Source organism: Dunckerocampus dactyliophorus, chromosome 7, assembly GCF_027744805.1.
Source record: "Dunckerocampus dactyliophorus isolate RoL2022-P2 chromosome 7, RoL_Ddac_1.1, whole genome shotgun sequence".
Taxonomy (NCBI): domain Eukaryota; kingdom Metazoa; phylum Chordata; class Actinopteri; order Syngnathiformes; family Syngnathidae; genus Dunckerocampus; species Dunckerocampus dactyliophorus.
This window is the reverse complement of record NC_072825.1, coordinates 29,952,033-29,970,000: the sequence shown is the minus strand read 5'-3', so window position 1 is coordinate 29,970,000 and position 17,968 is coordinate 29,952,033. Positions and strand designations below refer to the sequence as shown.

At 43.0% G+C, this 17,968-nt stretch overlaps 1 protein-coding gene across 2 annotated transcripts in view; it reads right to left on the bottom strand.

The window, feature by feature from the left end:
• tars2 (threonyl-tRNA synthetase 2, mitochondrial) overlaps window positions 1-17,968 on the bottom strand; it is an 84,495-nt gene that overhangs the window by 50,011 nt on the left and 16,516 nt on the right. For both annotated transcript variants that reach the window (XR_008571980.1, XR_008571981.1), the window contains exons 2-8: window positions 5,991-6,120; window positions 5,721-5,902; window positions 4,063-4,115; window positions 3,824-3,950; window positions 3,567-3,742; window positions 316-595; window positions 1-230 (exon numbers count right to left, since the gene is read on the bottom strand). The exon at window positions 1-230 is cut by the window's left edge and continues 16 nt beyond it. The gene's annotated coding sequence lies outside the window, so the exon portion shown is untranslated. The remainder of the gene's footprint in view (window positions 231-315; window positions 596-3,566; window positions 3,743-3,823; window positions 3,951-4,062; window positions 4,116-5,720; window positions 5,903-5,990; window positions 6,121-17,968) is intronic.

Below are 17,968 nucleotides of genomic sequence, written 5' to 3'. Positions count from 1 at the left end.
GGCCGTCAGTGAACTGAGAATGGAGCTGATCTTTCCCAGGTCCACCTTGGCCATGTTGACTCCCAGGGGTGTGGGCGGAGTCGGAGAGGTGGCAGTAGGCGTGGCTGGGGTTGCCATAGCAGCGGCTGCAACGTTAGATTTTGACGTTTTGGTAGGTGTGGTGGGAGGCTTGGAGTCTGCATCCAGCTTGGCCTTGGTAAGAGTTGGGGACATCTTGCCTTTTTTGTCACCTGCTCATGGACATAAAAGGATCGTGAGATCCCGTGGTTTTAAAGATGCACCCAGAGGCTGACGTGGCCATTTACACAGACTGACCTGCTGTTGATGAAGGCTGCTCGTCTTCATCCGACACGTCCATGTCCTCTCTGTCGTCGCTTGCCAGATCCCCTTCATCCATGGCCTTTCCATCCAGCTCAGGATCAACGTGGGCTCTGACAGAACCCAGTCCAAGGAAGGGAGAGTCGGAGCCGGTGGGGGACGGGGCATCTTCGGAGGGTGAAGGGACGGGGGAGTCCTCGGGTCCGGGTAGAGTGGACTTGAGGGAGTCCAGTTTCCTTTTAAGACTGGCTACACGGTTAGCAAAAGCACTGTATGCCTGGGCAGACAAATGGAAAAAGAAGTTGTTGTCATGGTTACACAGAAAACGGAATTTAAAAAATTACTTGAAAAAGAGGAAATGGGATTAATTAAATTACACCTTTGATTCTGCTGTATTAGTTTCTCTGACATTGTGGACTATTTCCAGTCTTACTTGGAGTTGTTTTGATTACTACTTTACACAAGGTTGCCGCTGTCATGAATTCATTGCAAGAGGGGCAATCGCAATAATTAAATGTCACATTCTATTCTGATGCATTCCTGCAATTTCTATGACTTTGGAAATTATTTCCAGTCTTATATGTAGCCGTTCTGATTATTTTACACAAGGTTGCCACTGTCATGAATGACTTGCAAGAGGGGTGATCACAATACTTAAATTACACTTTCTGTTCTACTGTATTACTGCAATTTCTATGATTTGGGGATTACTTCCAGTCTTATTTGCAGTCATCCTATTTATTTGACACAAGTTTGCCGCTGTCTTAAATTACTTACAAGAGAGGCAATCGCATTAATTCAATGGCACATTCTATTCTGCTGTATTACTGCAATTTCTATAACTGTAGATTATTTCCAGTCCTATTTGTAGTTGTTCTAATTATTTTACACAAGGTTGGTGCTGTCATTCATTATTTGCAAGACGGGCAATTGCATGAATTCACTCAGATGTTCTATTCTGCTGTATTACTGCAATTTCTATGCCTTTGTAAATTATTTCCTGTCTTGTGTGTAGTCCTTGTGATAATTTTACACAAGGTTGCCACAGTTATGAATTACTTGCCACAGGGGCGATCAGAATAATTAAATGGCACTTTCTATTCCACTGTGTTACAGAAATTTGTGATTTTGTGGATTATTTCCGGTCTTCTTTGTAGTTGTTCTGATTTTTTCACACAAGGTTGCTACGGTCATAAATTACTGATTACAGCAGACTAGCTGTATTGCTGGAAATTCTATGACTAGGTGGTTTATTTCCAGTCTTATTGGAGTTGTTCTGATTATTTTGTGCAAGTTTGCTGCCGTCATTTCTTACCTGTAAGAGAGGCAATCGCATTAATTAAATGAAGTTCGACTGTGCCGTATTACAGCAATTTCTATGACTGTGGTTTATTCCCAGTCTTATTTTGAGTTGTTAGATTCAATAATTCAATCATTTTTGCGACGTCTTCATTACATGCACAAATGTACTGTCTTCGCCTTTCGTAGTTTAAATGTGCATTGTGATCATACATACCCACAATGCATCCCACTGACTATCCTCCTAGTGTTTATAATATACACACATGCACCATAAAAGTAAGTAGCTCAACAAAGCAGTCAGGTCCCAAGATACTGCTGTGACTAGCTGTCTTTTTATATACCAGTGCAGTCTTGAGAAGAAAAACACCTTCATTCAAAAAAAAAAAAAGGGTAGTAGTAATTCATTTTTTAATTAATAATCAACATTTCGATTCAATTTTCACATATTTATTTATTTATTTAGATCAACATATCCACATTGGAATAAATAAATATTAACATATCAATCAATAAAACGCATTACTTTATATAACAAATGATTTATTAAATCAGTTTCACATTCATTTATCGTCATTAATTAATTCAATTGTAAAAATATAATACGGAATAATTGTATTTAACGTACTTGTTCATTATTTATTCATTTCATGAGCGATATCATGACACCGTAGTGCATTAATAAGCACCATAAAATACAACTTGGTCAAGTAGACATTTATCTGTAAACCATTCACAAGTGGTGGGCGGGATCACTGATGTGATTGGTTGAACTACTCAATTAAGCCACGCTCACAACAAATCAATCCATGATGTCTCTCATGGGCCACAGCAATATTTCAGATTATATTTGAGAATTTAATGCAGAATTTAGTACACTAAAACTTCATACTAGAGCGGCAACAATGAATCGATTCCATGATTAATCGATTTTCCAATTGATCGACAACTATTTTGGATGTTGATTAGTGTTTTTTTTTTAAATTTAAAAATGTAAATATCCCCTGAATATTTTGATATTTCCTTAGTCGTCTTTGAAAGCGGAGCAATTATCTTTGTGTTTTAGGCAAAACACGATATTCACACACACCTGCTTTGATTTTGGAAAACACAGAAGGACGTTTTTGCCTCTTTTCTGATATGCTGCGGACCAAACCACAAACTGTTTGTGTTTGCTTCATATTGATTTGCTCCACCTGCACCTAATAATTACTCGATCAATCGCAACAACCAGCTTCAGATTAATCCATGAAGGAAATAAACGTTACTTGCAGGCCTACTTTATCCTGCAGTCACTTGGGCTCCAGTTATTATGGGCCTGCAAGCAAAGTGCAGCAGCCCATTTTACTATTCCAAATGCATTAAAATGAGATCTTATTCTGCCAAAACTAATCCCAGATGAACCGTACACGGAACCGCCGCATGTCACATCATTGGAGAGGTCTTGATCATGGGTAGTGTGCAACATTTTGTGTAACCGTGGCAAAGTCATTGACGAAAAAAAGCTCATCCTGCGACGAAGACGACCTTCAAAAGCTGTGCTGAACGCGTGGGTGACGGCCAGGGCGTTTGGCCGACCAGTCATTTGTCTTGATTCCCATTTCGAAGATTGGGCAGGAGCGGGCATTGTGAAACAGACGAGCTACACTTTTAATTCATCCACTTGCCCCCCTCGATTATGACCGATAACATTTTTTTTGAGTCGGGGGATGACTTATATTGCACATGCGTAGCAGAAATCTTGGTGCCTGAAGGGACACGCCCACCCGGATGAATCGTGCACAGGACTCCTGTGCCGTACCGGGGGTAACTGCAAGGGCAGGCTCATTCAAAATTTCCACTGACGTTTTTTTTCTCGTTTAATATAAAATCCAGAAGCTACAAATCTCCTTTGTAAGTAAATGTATGACCGATGGGTGCATCAGGGTGGGCCAGAATAAAACACTCACATTAGCCACAATCTTGACCTCCTTGTATTGCATCTCGTAGAAGATGTCTGCATTTTCCAACGCTTCCAGCAAGGGGGGCCCCGTCTTCAACTCCTTCTCCAGGAAGCCAACAAACTCCTGCAGCTTCACACTGCCGTCCTCAAAATCCTTGGCAAACTTGTTCCCTCCTGCTTTGTCTGAGTGGCGTATAAGATTTGAAGCTCCATTAGAGACGACGTCAGAGCAAACGTGACGTGTGTTGTCGGACGACCTCTGACCTTTGAGCCTCTTGTGGGCCTCTGTGCTGCAAATGTCCAGCCGGAGAGCTGCTAGCTGCTTCTCCCTGTATTCCTCTTCTGCAACCGCTTGCTTGTATCCTGACAGCTGCTCGATCAGGGAGCTGGGCTAAAAAAGAACAGAAAGAACCATCTTGTTAGGAGCTGCTACTTCATACACAGGAAGTGTGTATGAACATTAGGATTAGGATTAGGATTGGGATTGGGATTGGGACACTTACTGCAAACTCGGCAACGATCTTGGACTTGATTGCTGCTTTAGTCTTGGCTGGAGCTACGAATTCACAATGAAATATGAACTGATGTAAACATTCATGGGTGAGTTGGCAACAGGTCTTATGTTACAGGCATACTGTTGGGGTTAAGGATAGGGGTTAGGGGTTAGGGCAAGTGTTGTGCTTTCAGCTGTTGTCTGGTGTTTACTGCTGGTAAATAAATGCTGGTCGACTTCCAATAGACAGTTCAAAATACAATCAAACAACATAAATTAAACATCAACTTGCTAAATATTAAAATCTAAATAAAAATACAATTATGTTTGATGTGAGGGTTAAAGAAATTCAAACAGAATAGTGTAAAAGAAAAAACAATAAATGAAATAAAATATAAAAACAAGATTTAAATAAAATAGATATAGTACATACTGTATGTTCTACAATGATTTGAGAAGGTATGAAATGAAAAAATATCAACTTGCTAAATGTAAATAAAAAAATAAAATATACTTGTTATGGGAGGGTTAAAGAAATTAAAATAGTGTTAAAAAAACAATAATAAATGAAATAAAATATAAACATGATTTCAATAAAAACTATATGTAATGTTCTAAAACCATTTGAGAAGGTATGAAACGAAAAGCTAAAATGTCTAGTGGTTTACAATAAATATTGTAATATATACTGTATACATCCCAGCTGACTTTGGGTGGGAGCGGGGTACACCCTGGACTGTTCGCCAGCCAATGGCAGGGTAGATCAAGACAAACAACCATTCACACTTACATTTATACCTATGAACAACTTAGAGTTGCCAATTAACCGTGAAAATATATATAATATATGTATAATATTCAGAGCGTCTGTGTAGGCTCTCAGTCGTACAGGAGTTGTCCATCGAGGGAAAGGCTTCTTGAGACGTCATCTGTACTTCTGTGAAGAAGGTGTCAGACGTTTCGCTCCTCATCCGAAGAGCTTTGTCAGCGAACTAATAAGTTATTAGTTCGCGAACTAATAACTTATTAGGAACTGATATTTTCCTGAAACTTATCTATATTCTTCTGCTGATTCTGCTGAAGAACGGAAAAAGCTACAAACAAACTTGTTTTTCTGATGGAAGACGGGAGTGTATTGTTTCTTTTGGTAGGTTCCATGTTTATATAACCATACAACACAATATTTATGTGCCTGGAAAGATCAGTCAAAATGGCCGCTACTGAAGGGGTTGTCTTTGGAAAAATGGCTGGGATTGAATGAGTTAATTTAAGAGCTGATATCTAGCCATTTACATGCTTTTTTGATAATAACCAAAATGGGACAAGATTTTGACGTGAATTTTAAGAAAAGTACAGGGAAAAACTTTTCAGTATGCGGCCCTCGATGGAAAAAGTTAGGACCCCCTGTTTTAAACATATTTGTTTGTCTTTTCATCTTTTTACTCACATTTTGCAAATGCAATTATGCTAATTTGACGATTATGTCACCACACCTGCAACCAACCACCAACAAATAAAGTGCAGTCCTGTATGGACAAAAGTACTGGGACACCTGTTCCGGAGGTAAAAATGGAGGAAACCTGCAGCTGTAACAGCAAGCCTTAGTGAGATCAGAGATGATGTTGGTGTTCTAGTTCATGCCTTAACGCACTCATGCTGCACACTTACCATTGGTAGATGGTGCCTCTTTTTCTTTTTCCTTCACTTTCACTTTTTCCTTCTGCTTCTCTCGTTCCTTTTCCTTCTTGTTCAGGTTGCTTTTCAGCTGGGTGATGAGCTCCTCTGGATACACGCTGCGTTCCTCCCAGATTGAAAAGATCCTTTCCACCGACTTACGGACCTTGGGGTCTCTGACAGCACACAAATCAAAAAGCATTAACAGCGCATTGGGATGCAGATTGAGCAGAACGACAAGGATAAAAAAAAAAAGGCGCTCACTTGATAAGCAGAACGGCGTTTGGGAGGGCCTCGGCGAAGGCCGAGCGAAACACGATGGCATTCTTTCTTTTGCAGTTCTGGATGACGTCGTTGGCAAGGTAGAAAAGATTCAAACGGTGACTGTTGTCCGCTAAAAGACAGCAAGCAGACGAGGGGCAGTGTAATATCGCGAGAGAGTCAAATCAAAGGCAAAAATAAAGTCCACGAGGCTTGTAGAATGTGTCATTTGCCCCATTCCTGATTCATTTTTTGCATGTTTATAACAATTAAATGTTTCACAAGATCAAACAAATTTAAATATTAGTCAATGACAACACAACTGAAGACAAAAGGCAGTTTTTAAATGAAACTTTTTATTATTAAGGGAGAGAAAAAATCCAAACTTCTATGGCCCAGTGTGAAAAAGTGATTGCCCCACCCCCCTCCCCTGTTAAAACACAACATAAATTAGATTGAGATCTATCAGTGTGGAAAAGGTTATAAAGCCTTTTCGAAAGCTTTGGGACTCCAGCCAACCACAGTGACAGCCATTATTCCCAAATGGCCAAAACATGGAACAGTTGTGAACCTTCCCTGGAGTGGCCGGCAAACCAAAATGACCCCAAGAGCGCAGCCACGACTCATCCGAGGTTACAAAAGACCCCACAACAACATCCAAATAACAGCAGGCCTCACTTGCCTCAGTTAAGGTCAGTGTTCATGACTCCACCATAAGAAAGACACTGGGCAAAAACGGCCTGCATGGCAGAGTTCCAAGACTAAAACCACTGCTGAACAAAAAGAACATTAAGGCTCATCTCCATTTTGCCAGAAAACATCTTGTTGATCCCCAAGACCTTTGGGAAAATACTCTGTGATCTGACGAGACAAAAGTTGAAGGAAGGTGTGTGTCCCATTACATCTGGCATTAAAGTAATGCCGCATTTCAGAAAAAGAACATCATAGTAACAGTAAAATATGGTGGTGGTAGTGTGATGGTCTTCAGGACCTGAAAAACTTGCTGTGATGAATGGAAGCATGAATTGTGCTGAAGGAGAATGTCCGGCCATCTGTTGGTGACCTCAAGCTGAAAGCAACTTGGGTTCTGCAGCAGGACAATGATCCAAAACACACCAGCAAGTCCACCTCTGAATGGCTGAAGACTTTGGAGTGGCCTAGTCCAAGTCCTGACCTGAATCCTATTGAGATGCTGTGGCATGACCTTAAAAAGGAAAAGCCTCCAATGTGGCTGAATGACAACAATTGTGCAAAATTCCTCCCCAGCGCTGTAAGAGACTCATTGCAAGTTATCACAAACGCTTGATTGCAGTTGTTGCTGCTAAGGGGGCCCAACCACTTATTAGCTTTAGGGGGAAATCACTTTTTCACACAGGGCCATGTAGCTTTGGATTGTTAATAAAAGGGAGAAAAGGGTTCAGTTGTTTGATGATCTGCAACATTTAAGTGTGACAAACATCAGGAAGGGAGCAAACACTTTTTCACACCTCTGTATGTCCATCTAAATTGCTCACTCTTGTAAAAATCAAAAAGGACCGGTCACTGGGGGACGGGGGAGAATGAGGAGGAAGTGTTGGCCATCACACTAACAACAGTGTATCTTGAGCAAAATGGCAGCATTTGTTCTTGACGCAGCTTGGTACGTCGCATTAGAAATAATATCACAAGTTAGTGGGTTTCAGTCATATCATAAATCACGGTTTTAAAGCATAGAGAGATTTTTTCCCTTAGTTTTACTCGTTTTAAAATTTTCCAAATATTACAACCTTCAATAATCTTTACAGATTTTCTTCTCATAATATGACTTTATATTTCTGTGTTTTTCCAATATTACACCTTTTCCCCCCCCAACCTAATTTCCCAAAAATTACTTTAGTTTTTTTGTATCTCATAACATTACAACTTTTTAAAAATGTGTTTTAATATTTCGACTCCATGCTACTAAAATGACATTTTTCCTCATATTACGAGTTCATTCCCATAAAATTGCGACTTTTTTCTCGTTAGAATACAACTTTTTTCTCTGAATATTTTGACTTTGTGCTTGTAAAATTACAGCTGTTTTTTTTCTTTCTACCGTTTTTCCCCAACTACCTCAACTTTTGTCTCTTCTTGTATGACTTTATTCCCATAATATTTATTCTCATAACATAACTGTTTCCCCAATCTAATTTTCCATAAATTACATTTCATCGTTTTGTTTTTCCTCATAATATTATGACATTTAAAAAATGTATGTAATATTTCAACTTCATGCTGATGAAATGAAGTTATTTTTCCTCATAACCCTGGGACTTTATTCTCTTAAAATAAATGAAGAAAAACACAAGTTTCACCAGAGTTTATTCACAGCAATCTTCTCTTCTCCAGTCAACACCATGAAAAACTGACATTTCACAAGATAAAATACATAAACAACCTCAAACCAAGAGCCTCAAAAAATGTAAGTAAAATGACCTACCATGTGCACCTAAATTTAAATAATTTTAGAATTTGCAGCTATTTAATTTATTTTTATGTTTGTTTTGTAGCGTCTTGCATCACTCCTGAATGCTCTCTTTTTTTCCCTGAATGTGAGAATGACCTGCAAGTGTCCTACCCTGCCATGTGATATAGCATGTCTGGCAATACTCAGTTTGAACAGCAGGGGGCATTAATAAACTCAGCACACAAACATGTCCCTGTGACAGCTACATGGCCATCCACTTGGCAAGAACATTTGTCAGTTAAGACATTACAAATTTTGGTCATCTGTGACTGTAATTACTTGCAATTAATCTTTTAATTTGACATCCCTAATTACAATGAGACAAAATGTAAAACATACAGTTTTTGTATATATGTGTATATGTACAGTGCTGTGATTTCGTATATTTTTGCATGTTTGTCACACTTAAATGTTTCAGATCATCCAACAAATGTAAATATTAATCAATGACAACACAACTGAACACAAAATGCACTTTTTAAATGAAACTTTTTATTATGAGAGAAAAAAAATCCAAACATGGAACAGTGGTGAACCGTCCCAGGAGTGGCCAGCCAACCAAAATGACCCCAAGAGCACAGCAATGACACATCCGAGAGGTCACAAAAGACCCCACAACAACATCCAAAGAACTGCAGGCCTCACTTGCCTCAGTTAAGGTCAGTGTTCATGACTCCACCATAAGAAAGAGTTCCAAGACCAAAACCACTTCTGAACAAAAGGAACATTAAGGCTTTTCTCAATTTTGCCAGAAAACATTTTGATGATCCCAAGACCTTTGGTAAAAATACTCTAAATACTGTCTGACGAGACAAAAGTTGAACTTTTTGGAATGTGTGTGTCCCATTACATCTGGCATAAAAGTAATGCCGCAGTTCTGCTGTCTACTAAAAAATCCTGAAGGTCCGGCCATCTGTTGGTGACCTCAAGCTGAAAGCAACTTGGGTTCTGCAGCAGGACAATGATCCAAAACACACCAGCAAGTCCACCTCTGAATGGCTGAAGACTTTGGAGTGGCCTAGTCCAAGTCCTGACTTGACATGGTAAATTTGTTCTCATCAGGAAATAAAACTTTCTTCCACCTTTCAATGTTTCAGTGTCCCATGTTTGGTGTTCTTGTGTAAATTCCAAATGGGCAGTTTTGTGGCATTGAAGGAGACGAGGCCTTTAAAGATGTTTTTTCTTCTTGAAAGTCCTCTCTGGCAGATGGCGTCTGATGGTTATTGGACTGCACTCGGCACCAGTCACAACCTTCATTTGGGCCGAGGATGGCCCCGTGTCTTGATGGACAGCCAGTGGGATCCTTCGGCTCAGGGCTGCTGGCATTTGCTGGGGTCCAACACCTGACAACCCCTCAAGATCTTTGAGATCTGTCTTACTGCGTCCAACCTGACCTTATGCAGCTCAACAATCCCACCACGTTCAAAGACAGAAGGCTTTTTGTGCCTTTGCCATCTCGAGACCATGACAGTGTGAATCCCTGACACTAAATCACGTTCAAACCAAAACCACATTCACTTTAATGCTTGTTTGCTATAAATTGCTTACGCAAACATTTTGCCTCGCTCCCATTTCTTCTTTGTGCATTTTGAAAGTCTACTTAGAACCTTCTTAAGATCCAACAGTGCACATTGTACTATTCACTATTAGGTCAACTGTACAAAAGTATTGCAATGGATGAACCATAACAACAACAAATACTTGCTCACTGACTACTAGGCCTGTCAAGATAGCAAATTTTGCTGGACGATAATTGTCCCACAAATTATTGCCGATAAACGATATCATTGTCAACATCATTTTAAGACCATTTTTTTCATGAATGTATATGGAATAATAATGTGAGTACACCGTATCAGCAACTTTAATTTCTCAAGAGTACTTAATATTGTCATTGGAATGTCAAAAAAATAAATTAAACAAGCAAAGAAAATTAATTAAACTAACAAAAGAAGACAGAAAAGCCCCAATCAACATAAAATGGACTCACGTCACTTTTAACAAAAATAGCATTTAAATAAAAATCACAATCACAATATTTCTGATTTTGAATCCATGTCACCTTCGTTGTAGCAAACTGCTATTATTTTGAAAGCCGTAAGTGTGTTGTATGTGCTAAGAATGTCTGACGGTTAACAGGAGGTGGGTGCAAGAATAAACATGCCTCTAGTCTTTTTAACTGCAAAAACCTACAAACCTGCACATCGTCAGCAGGCATAGTAAAACGCTAGCTTACACTAACGCGGTACAACACAAGACGGTGTAAGCACTCATCCAGCCTGAGTCACACACACACAGCCACACTAGCATGCTCTGCTAAACTTTACGCTCTGTAAGAGAGGACTTTCCAAGTTTTTTTCAATGCCTTTTTTTTTATAAATTGTGACGATTGTGACAAACTGATTCATTGTAGCGACAAAGCAAAAACCAGCAGAGGTGCTGGTGATTTGGTCTATTTCATCAGTTCCACATCATTGACACAATTCTTAATGATCAATTGAGCAGTATAGCATCCAGCAAGGGCGCAGCTTGCACTCCCTTCCTGGGGGCATTTGGACCCCTTTAGAGACATAATTGCAAAAGGTGTTTTTAATCAACTAATTTAGATGTGTGCCATCACTTTGAAATACAAGGCTGCAGTAGTGCAACTTTTTTGGACTTTGTGGATTATTTTGAGTTCTGTTTATTCAAATTGTGCAAGGTTACTAGTTATGACCAATAAATGGCGCAAGGAGCGAGCATATTAATGACATGCCCACATGCCCGTGCTCAGGCGTCTTGCTAGCATACTGTGGGTGCCCAAGCAAAGCATCTACACTCCTATTTGTGTGTGTTTGGTTTATTTGTACATGGAACGCACACAAAACAACTAATTTTCTTCTCTCCTTTCTTCCCCCTATAAAGCACTGTGCGCCCTGTGCATTCAAGCGTACTGCGTATTTCTGAGCCTTAGACCAACAGGCTTACAGACAGTGTACTTTTTGTTGTTGTTGAGAACAGAATGCAAAATGGGGCCAAAGAAAGTTGCAAGTGGCAGAACACTGATAAAGAAGGTGAGAAAACACCTTTAAAAAAAGTAGCGTCTTTTCCAATGGGATTATGATGTAAATGCTCCTAGCTAACACAGGTTGCAGGGGGAACAGTTTACGGGAGACAGCCAGACAGTGTGTGTAATCAGCAGTGTTGCCAGGTCTCCCGAGAGAAAAAAGCAACCAGCTATATCAAAACAAGCCCAACAGGCAACACAGCACATTGTGAAAAACATACACAATGTTCCCTCACTACATCGTGGTTCTCCTTTCGCGGATTTTTTTTTACGTGTAATTTTGCAAGTTTTTATTTTTTAACAGCATATAAACGCACATTGTGTACTGGGTCCTTGTGGTGCTCTGTAGCATGGTGAGTAGGAAGGGCGGGTATGTGATGTTTTCACCTCAACAGATGTGTTGTAAAAGGTCAACTTGACATGCTGGGGTGAATTTGTCTGTGACACACGGGCGGATTTACTTGAGAAGGTGCAACACGATCTGGTTAATTGGAATAATTGGGAGGGGAACATGATGAATAATGAAGATTTTATGAATTGAGGAAAATGATGTTCAGAACATCAAGAGTGGAATGTGAAAGGGTGATGGGTTTGTGTTGTTCTGAACATCCATTTCCCAGGATACGAATGTGAGAAAGGGTTTGTGTTGTTCTGAATATTCACTTCCCACTGTATGTCTGCTGACCTTGCCTACCAGGTGCTTGTTAAAAAAATGGTAACTCTGCGTGCGAATGCCTGAGTTTCGGGGCCGGCCACCCCGTTCTCACGCTCGCACGAACAGACTGGTATAAAGAGGGGAGAGCGAAAACACCTAGATGGAGTCTGCTGCGGGTTGTGATCGAACGCCCAGCCGATTGACGCGAACTCTTCCACGGGTGTTGGCTCTCCACTCTGTTGGCGTAGGTAAGAGGCTTTTTCGCTGCAATCATATATCTTGTGTGTTGATGCTTAAATAAATACGCCCTTGTTTAGGCTAAAATACCTTGATGTGTCTGTGTCATTCTGTGTGCCGACTGAACACGATCCTCTAAAAAATATTCTAAAACATTTTTGGCGTTGTCGGCAGGATCACGTTCAGCTGCATGCAGAATGGCTTTGTGCTGTATAAGAAAAGTGAAGAATACAGATGTCCTCACCATGGAGGAAGTGTTGTCAGGGTGGGTAGCCCCTGACGAGGTGAAAGGGATAGGCGCCGTCTTACGACAACGCGGGGGACGCCCTGGGCCGTGGGCTGGCGATATCCCTGTAGCAAGCGCGGAGGTGCTGTTACGAATGTTGAGCAAGGTTGAATATAACGAGGAGGCACCCTTGAGGGGAACACAGGAGAGTTTGTGGATCTGTGCAGAGGCATGGAAGGAGCGTAATCTAGCGGTGGCGAAGGCCAACGCTCAGACGGCGCAACAGACCAAGCAGCTGCAGGATAAGGAAAAAGAGTTAAGGCGAATGCAGTGCATAATGGATAAGACCGTTATGTGCCTGTCGCAATTGATTCGTGCCGCCCAAAATCGTTCATCCCGTAAAGTTGATGCGAAGCAAGTTCGCTCCTTTGTGGCCGGGATGAGTGAAGATTGGGATCCCGAGGGGTGGGATGGGGACATATGGGGAGATGACCCAGACGAGAGGCTGGGACCTCTCCCCGATCCGCCCCCGGTTCGAAGTGTTTATCCATCATTAAAGCAATTTAAGAAAATGCAACCTGTTACACGACGACATCAGGTGCAAGGCATAGCAGATATGAGACAGATGGTGGACGCACAGGGGCAGCCTGTGATAGGAGCAAACGGGCGGCCTGTGATGGAGCCTGTGCTTGAGATGCAGGAACAACGGTTGATTAAGGAGGATTTTACACAAGATGAGGTGACTCTGATTTTGTCGAGATATAAACAAAGACCAGGAGAGGCGTTGGACACGTGGCTGCTGCGTCTGGCTGACGATGGGGCCGATGCTATAGCTGTGGATTCGGGAGATTGTGTCAGGTTTTCTGGAATGTCGTCTGACCCGTCGGTAAATACAGAATACAGGATAGTGGGGCGGCTGATAGGGGATGGAGAAAGTTTGCCACTGTGTTTATTGTATGCTATGGCCGCCCATGAAGTGTACCCCACGTCTGGGGACTGGCCGCTGTTGACTGGTACCTGGCATACCTTGCGGGATGCAGCGCAGCGGATGGCGCGGCTATGTTTGAGGGAGTCAGTGTCACGGGATTCAGACCCTTTTATTAATGACAAGGAAGTGTCTAAGCGGGTTCGGGACGCTATCATACGTGATTCCCCACCGCAATATAGATCCGCGGTGTTAACAGTGTTGCTAGGAGCACAAGACTTGACGTGTGCTGCTGTGCGAATGAGGTTGATGGAGTTAGCAGGACTTGGGGATTGGGGCATGACGGCTTCTGAGCCGAGTAAGCTCCCCCAAACCCGAGAAGAGCGTAAGCCTTTCGTGAAGGAGAGTGGTAGCGGAGCTACCAGGACTGAGATGTGGAAGGCTTTGATTAAAGCGGGAGTACCAGCAGAGGAAATAGATGGCATCCCAACGAATGCGTTAATGGAGAAGTGTAGGCAGAAGGGCATACAAGTGAGGTGTAATATGGCTCCTAGGGTGGATCTGGGTGTGGCAGACTTGGTCGCTATGCTGAAGGAAGTGGTCAGGCCACCTCCTACGGCGCCACCCCGTTCAAGAGTGGAGGATCAGTCTGATGATGATTCCTCAGATTCGGGAGAGGAAGAAAGGTATGTTGCTGCCGTGAGTAGAAAGCAGACCAAGAAGCAGAGGAAGAAGGAGAAAAGAGATAGGCGAAGGCGTGACAGGGATGAAGAATAGGGGGATGGTCAAGCCCTGGTAGTCCAAAATGCGGTGAACTGGTCTACCAGTGATATTAGGCCTCATGTGCAAGTGCAGATATATTGGGACAAGTCTGTGCAAACTGTAACCGCGTTAGTGGACACGGGGGCGGAGGCCTCATTGATTTGTGGGAATCCAGCTAAAATGAAAGGTGCTGAGGTTCCACTGATTGGACTGGGGGGGCAGGCAATCATCGGGAAAAGTGTTTGCCTACCTTTAAAGATTGGAGCCATGCCCATCCGGAAATACAATGTTGTTGTTACTCCTATACAGGAGTGGATTGTTGGCATGGACATTCTGGCAGGAATGACTCTCTATTTGTCACAGGGAAAATTCCAGTTCGGAGTATCACCCCAAATTAGGGCGATACTGGTGGGAAGGGCAAAAATGGAACCCTTCCCGATACCGCTGGCCACTGAGGTGGTACATCAAAAGCAGTACCGGCTTCCGGGAGGACACAAAGAAATTTCCAATACGATACAGGAATATTTGGACGCAGGGGTGTTAAAACCCATCACGACCCAATGGAACAATCCATTGTGGCCGGTGAGAAAGTCCGATGGGACATGGCGTATGACTGTGGATTATCGAAACTTGAACAGATTAACCCCTGCCTTGACATCAGCGGTGCCTGATGCCGTGACAATCATCGAGCGGGTGCAGCATCACCCCGGAACATGGTATGGAGTTATTGACCTTGCAAATGCCTTTTTTACCATTCCTATACCAGAGGATAGGATGGAGCAGTTTGCCTTCCAGTGGGAAGGTCGGCAGTACACGTTCACAAGGCTGCCTCAAGGGTATTTGCACAGTCCCACGATATGTCATCGTATTGTGGCAGAACACTTGGCCCAAATGAAAATGCCTGATGAAGTGGGCATCTGGCACTACATTGATGACATAATGCTTCAGGGAGCTAGCCAGGAACAGGTTAAGAGTGTGCTTGACCAGCTGATTGCCCACATAAAGACATTTGGGTGGGAAATCAATCCAGCAAAGGTGCAGGGACCTTCGCAGACGGTGACATTTTTGGGCATCCTGTGGAATAAAGGGGAAAGGGAAATGACACAAAAAGCTAAAGATAAGATCATTAATTTTCCTACCCCACATTCCAAGAAGGATGCACAAAAATACATTGGATTGTTTGGATTCTGGAGGAATCACATTCCTCATCTGGGTCAGATACTGCAGCCGCTGTATCAGTGTACTCGGAAAAAGGAGGAATTCGTGTGGGGAGATTCCCAACAACAAGCATTTGACATGGCTAAAGAAGCTATTCAGCAGGTTGTCTCGCTAGCCAAAATGCAATCAGGGCCGGTAGAGCTACAAGTATCAGCTATCAATCAGTACGCGAACTGGAGTTTGTGGCAGAAACAAAATCGAGTCAGAAGACCTCTAGGGTTCTGGTCTCGGAAGCTGCCAGATGCAGGAATAAGATACACTCCTTTTGAGAAGCAGCTGTTGGCCTGTTATTGGGCCCTACTAGAAACTGAGGCTCAGACCATCGGACATGAGGTGTGCATGAGGACTCATATACCGATTTTGTCCTGGGTTATGAGTAACCCAACCACACATCGTGTGGGGGTGGCCCAGGAAGCCAGTATCATAAAGTGGAAATGGTACGTGGCTGAGCGAGCTAAGCCAGGAGAAAAAGGATTGTCTTTGTTACATGAGCAGGTTGCTGACGTACCTGAGGAGGACGAAATTCAGTTTGAGGTGATGCCGTTAGCGGAGTCACCAGTACGTTTGGGTGTGAGGTGGGATGACTTGATGGAAGCAGATAAGGAGAGGGCATGGTTTACTGATGGCTCATGCCGATACCAAGGAGGGAAGCGAAGGTGGAAGGCCGGGGCCTTTAATCCTCAATTGAGTCAATCCTTAGAGGAGCTAGGGGAGGGGAAAAGCAGTCAGTGGGCAGAGTTAAAAGCAGTCCACATGGTAATTATGCAGAGTGGACCGCAAGGAGTACATCTGTATTCTGATTCGTGGTCGGTGACTCAAGGATTGCTGGCGTGGATGCCCACGTGGCATTCCACTGGTTAGAAAATTCACAACAAGGAAGTCTGGGGAAAGGAGTTGTGGGCTGATATTTGGGAAAAGGCTTTGGAAGTGCCCATTACTGTTGTGCATGTTGATGCTCACACCACGAGGGATAATGCAGAAGCTTTGTATAACAATGCAGCAGATCAGTTAGCAAAAATCATGGTTGTAGAACGACAATCTTCAGTGGGGCTAGCTCGTTGGGCACACGAGAAATCAGGACACTGGGGGTGGCAAGGGACTACCCAGTGGGCGCGAGACAGAGGTATAGATCTGAAAGTTGATGATGTTAAGACTGCCATTGCTGAGTGTGAAACGTGCCAACATCAGAGGAAAGGTGTTCCTCAACATATGCAGGGCCACATCCAAAGGGGAAAACAGGCAGGGCAGATATGGCAGATAGACTACATAGGGCCGTTACCTATGTCAAAGGGATGTCGATATGTGTGTACGGCGGTAGACACATTTTCGGGAGTGTTGGTAGTGCACCCGTGCAAAAATGCTAATCAAAAATCCACCCTGAAATGTTTGGCTCTAATCCAGAGGTACTATGGCATGCCTGTCCAGATCCAGACGGATAATGGCACCCATTTTACAGGTAAACAGGTAAAGGACTGGGCGAAACATCACCATGTAGAGTGGATATATCACATTCCATACCATCCACAAGCGGCAGGCTTAGTGGAACGTATGAACGGAATTCTGAAGGAAGCATTGCGTAAATTGTCCTCAGATAGGACACTAAACGCCTGGAACGACAACCTTAGGGTAGCTGTAGATCAGCTGAATAACAGACCAGTCGGGTCAGGGGTCACTCCTTTAATTAGAATGATTTCAGGGGAAGGGGTCAGGCATACTAACCAACCAATCAAAATGTGGAAAGTGAAACCAGAGGCGGAGCTGCCAATTCGAGCGACCCCAGGGTCAGCTGGGCTAGATCTCCGCCTCCTGAAAACAGAGACCATACTACCAGATAAGGTCATGGTGATACCCACGGGGTTAGGATTACAGTGTCCGGAGGGAACTTATGGGCACATACTGCCACGTAGTGGGTTGTCTCTCAAAGGGTTAACTATCCAAGCAGGAGTGATTGATTCGGATTACCAAGGCGAATTGTCGGTAGTGTGTCGATTGTTTGCGGAACAACCCCTAGTCCTGGAAAAGGGAAGCAAAATTGCACAATTAGTGATCAAACCTTGTGAGATGGGAAAAGTGCAGGAGACCTCTAAACCTATTGTTATGACATCTCGAGGGAAGGGGGGCTCCGGTTCAACTGATCAAATAGGTGCAAAGGTGTGGGTGAAGCAAACACATGGTCCACCCCGTCCAGCCGAAATTATTGCACAAGGAAATGACGCTACGGTGAGCGTCATTTACCGAGGAGAAGAGAAATGGGTCAATGTACCCGTGTCAAAATGTTACTTAAGGGAAGATTAGAAAGTGTAGGATGCTATGTCCAACTGTGCTTCTTTGTGCAGGTACATGATCAACTGGAAACGCTTTACTGGAGTGCCAAGGAGGGCTCGACATCGACAAGATGGCTGGGGACCGCGGTCCTGGTGGTGC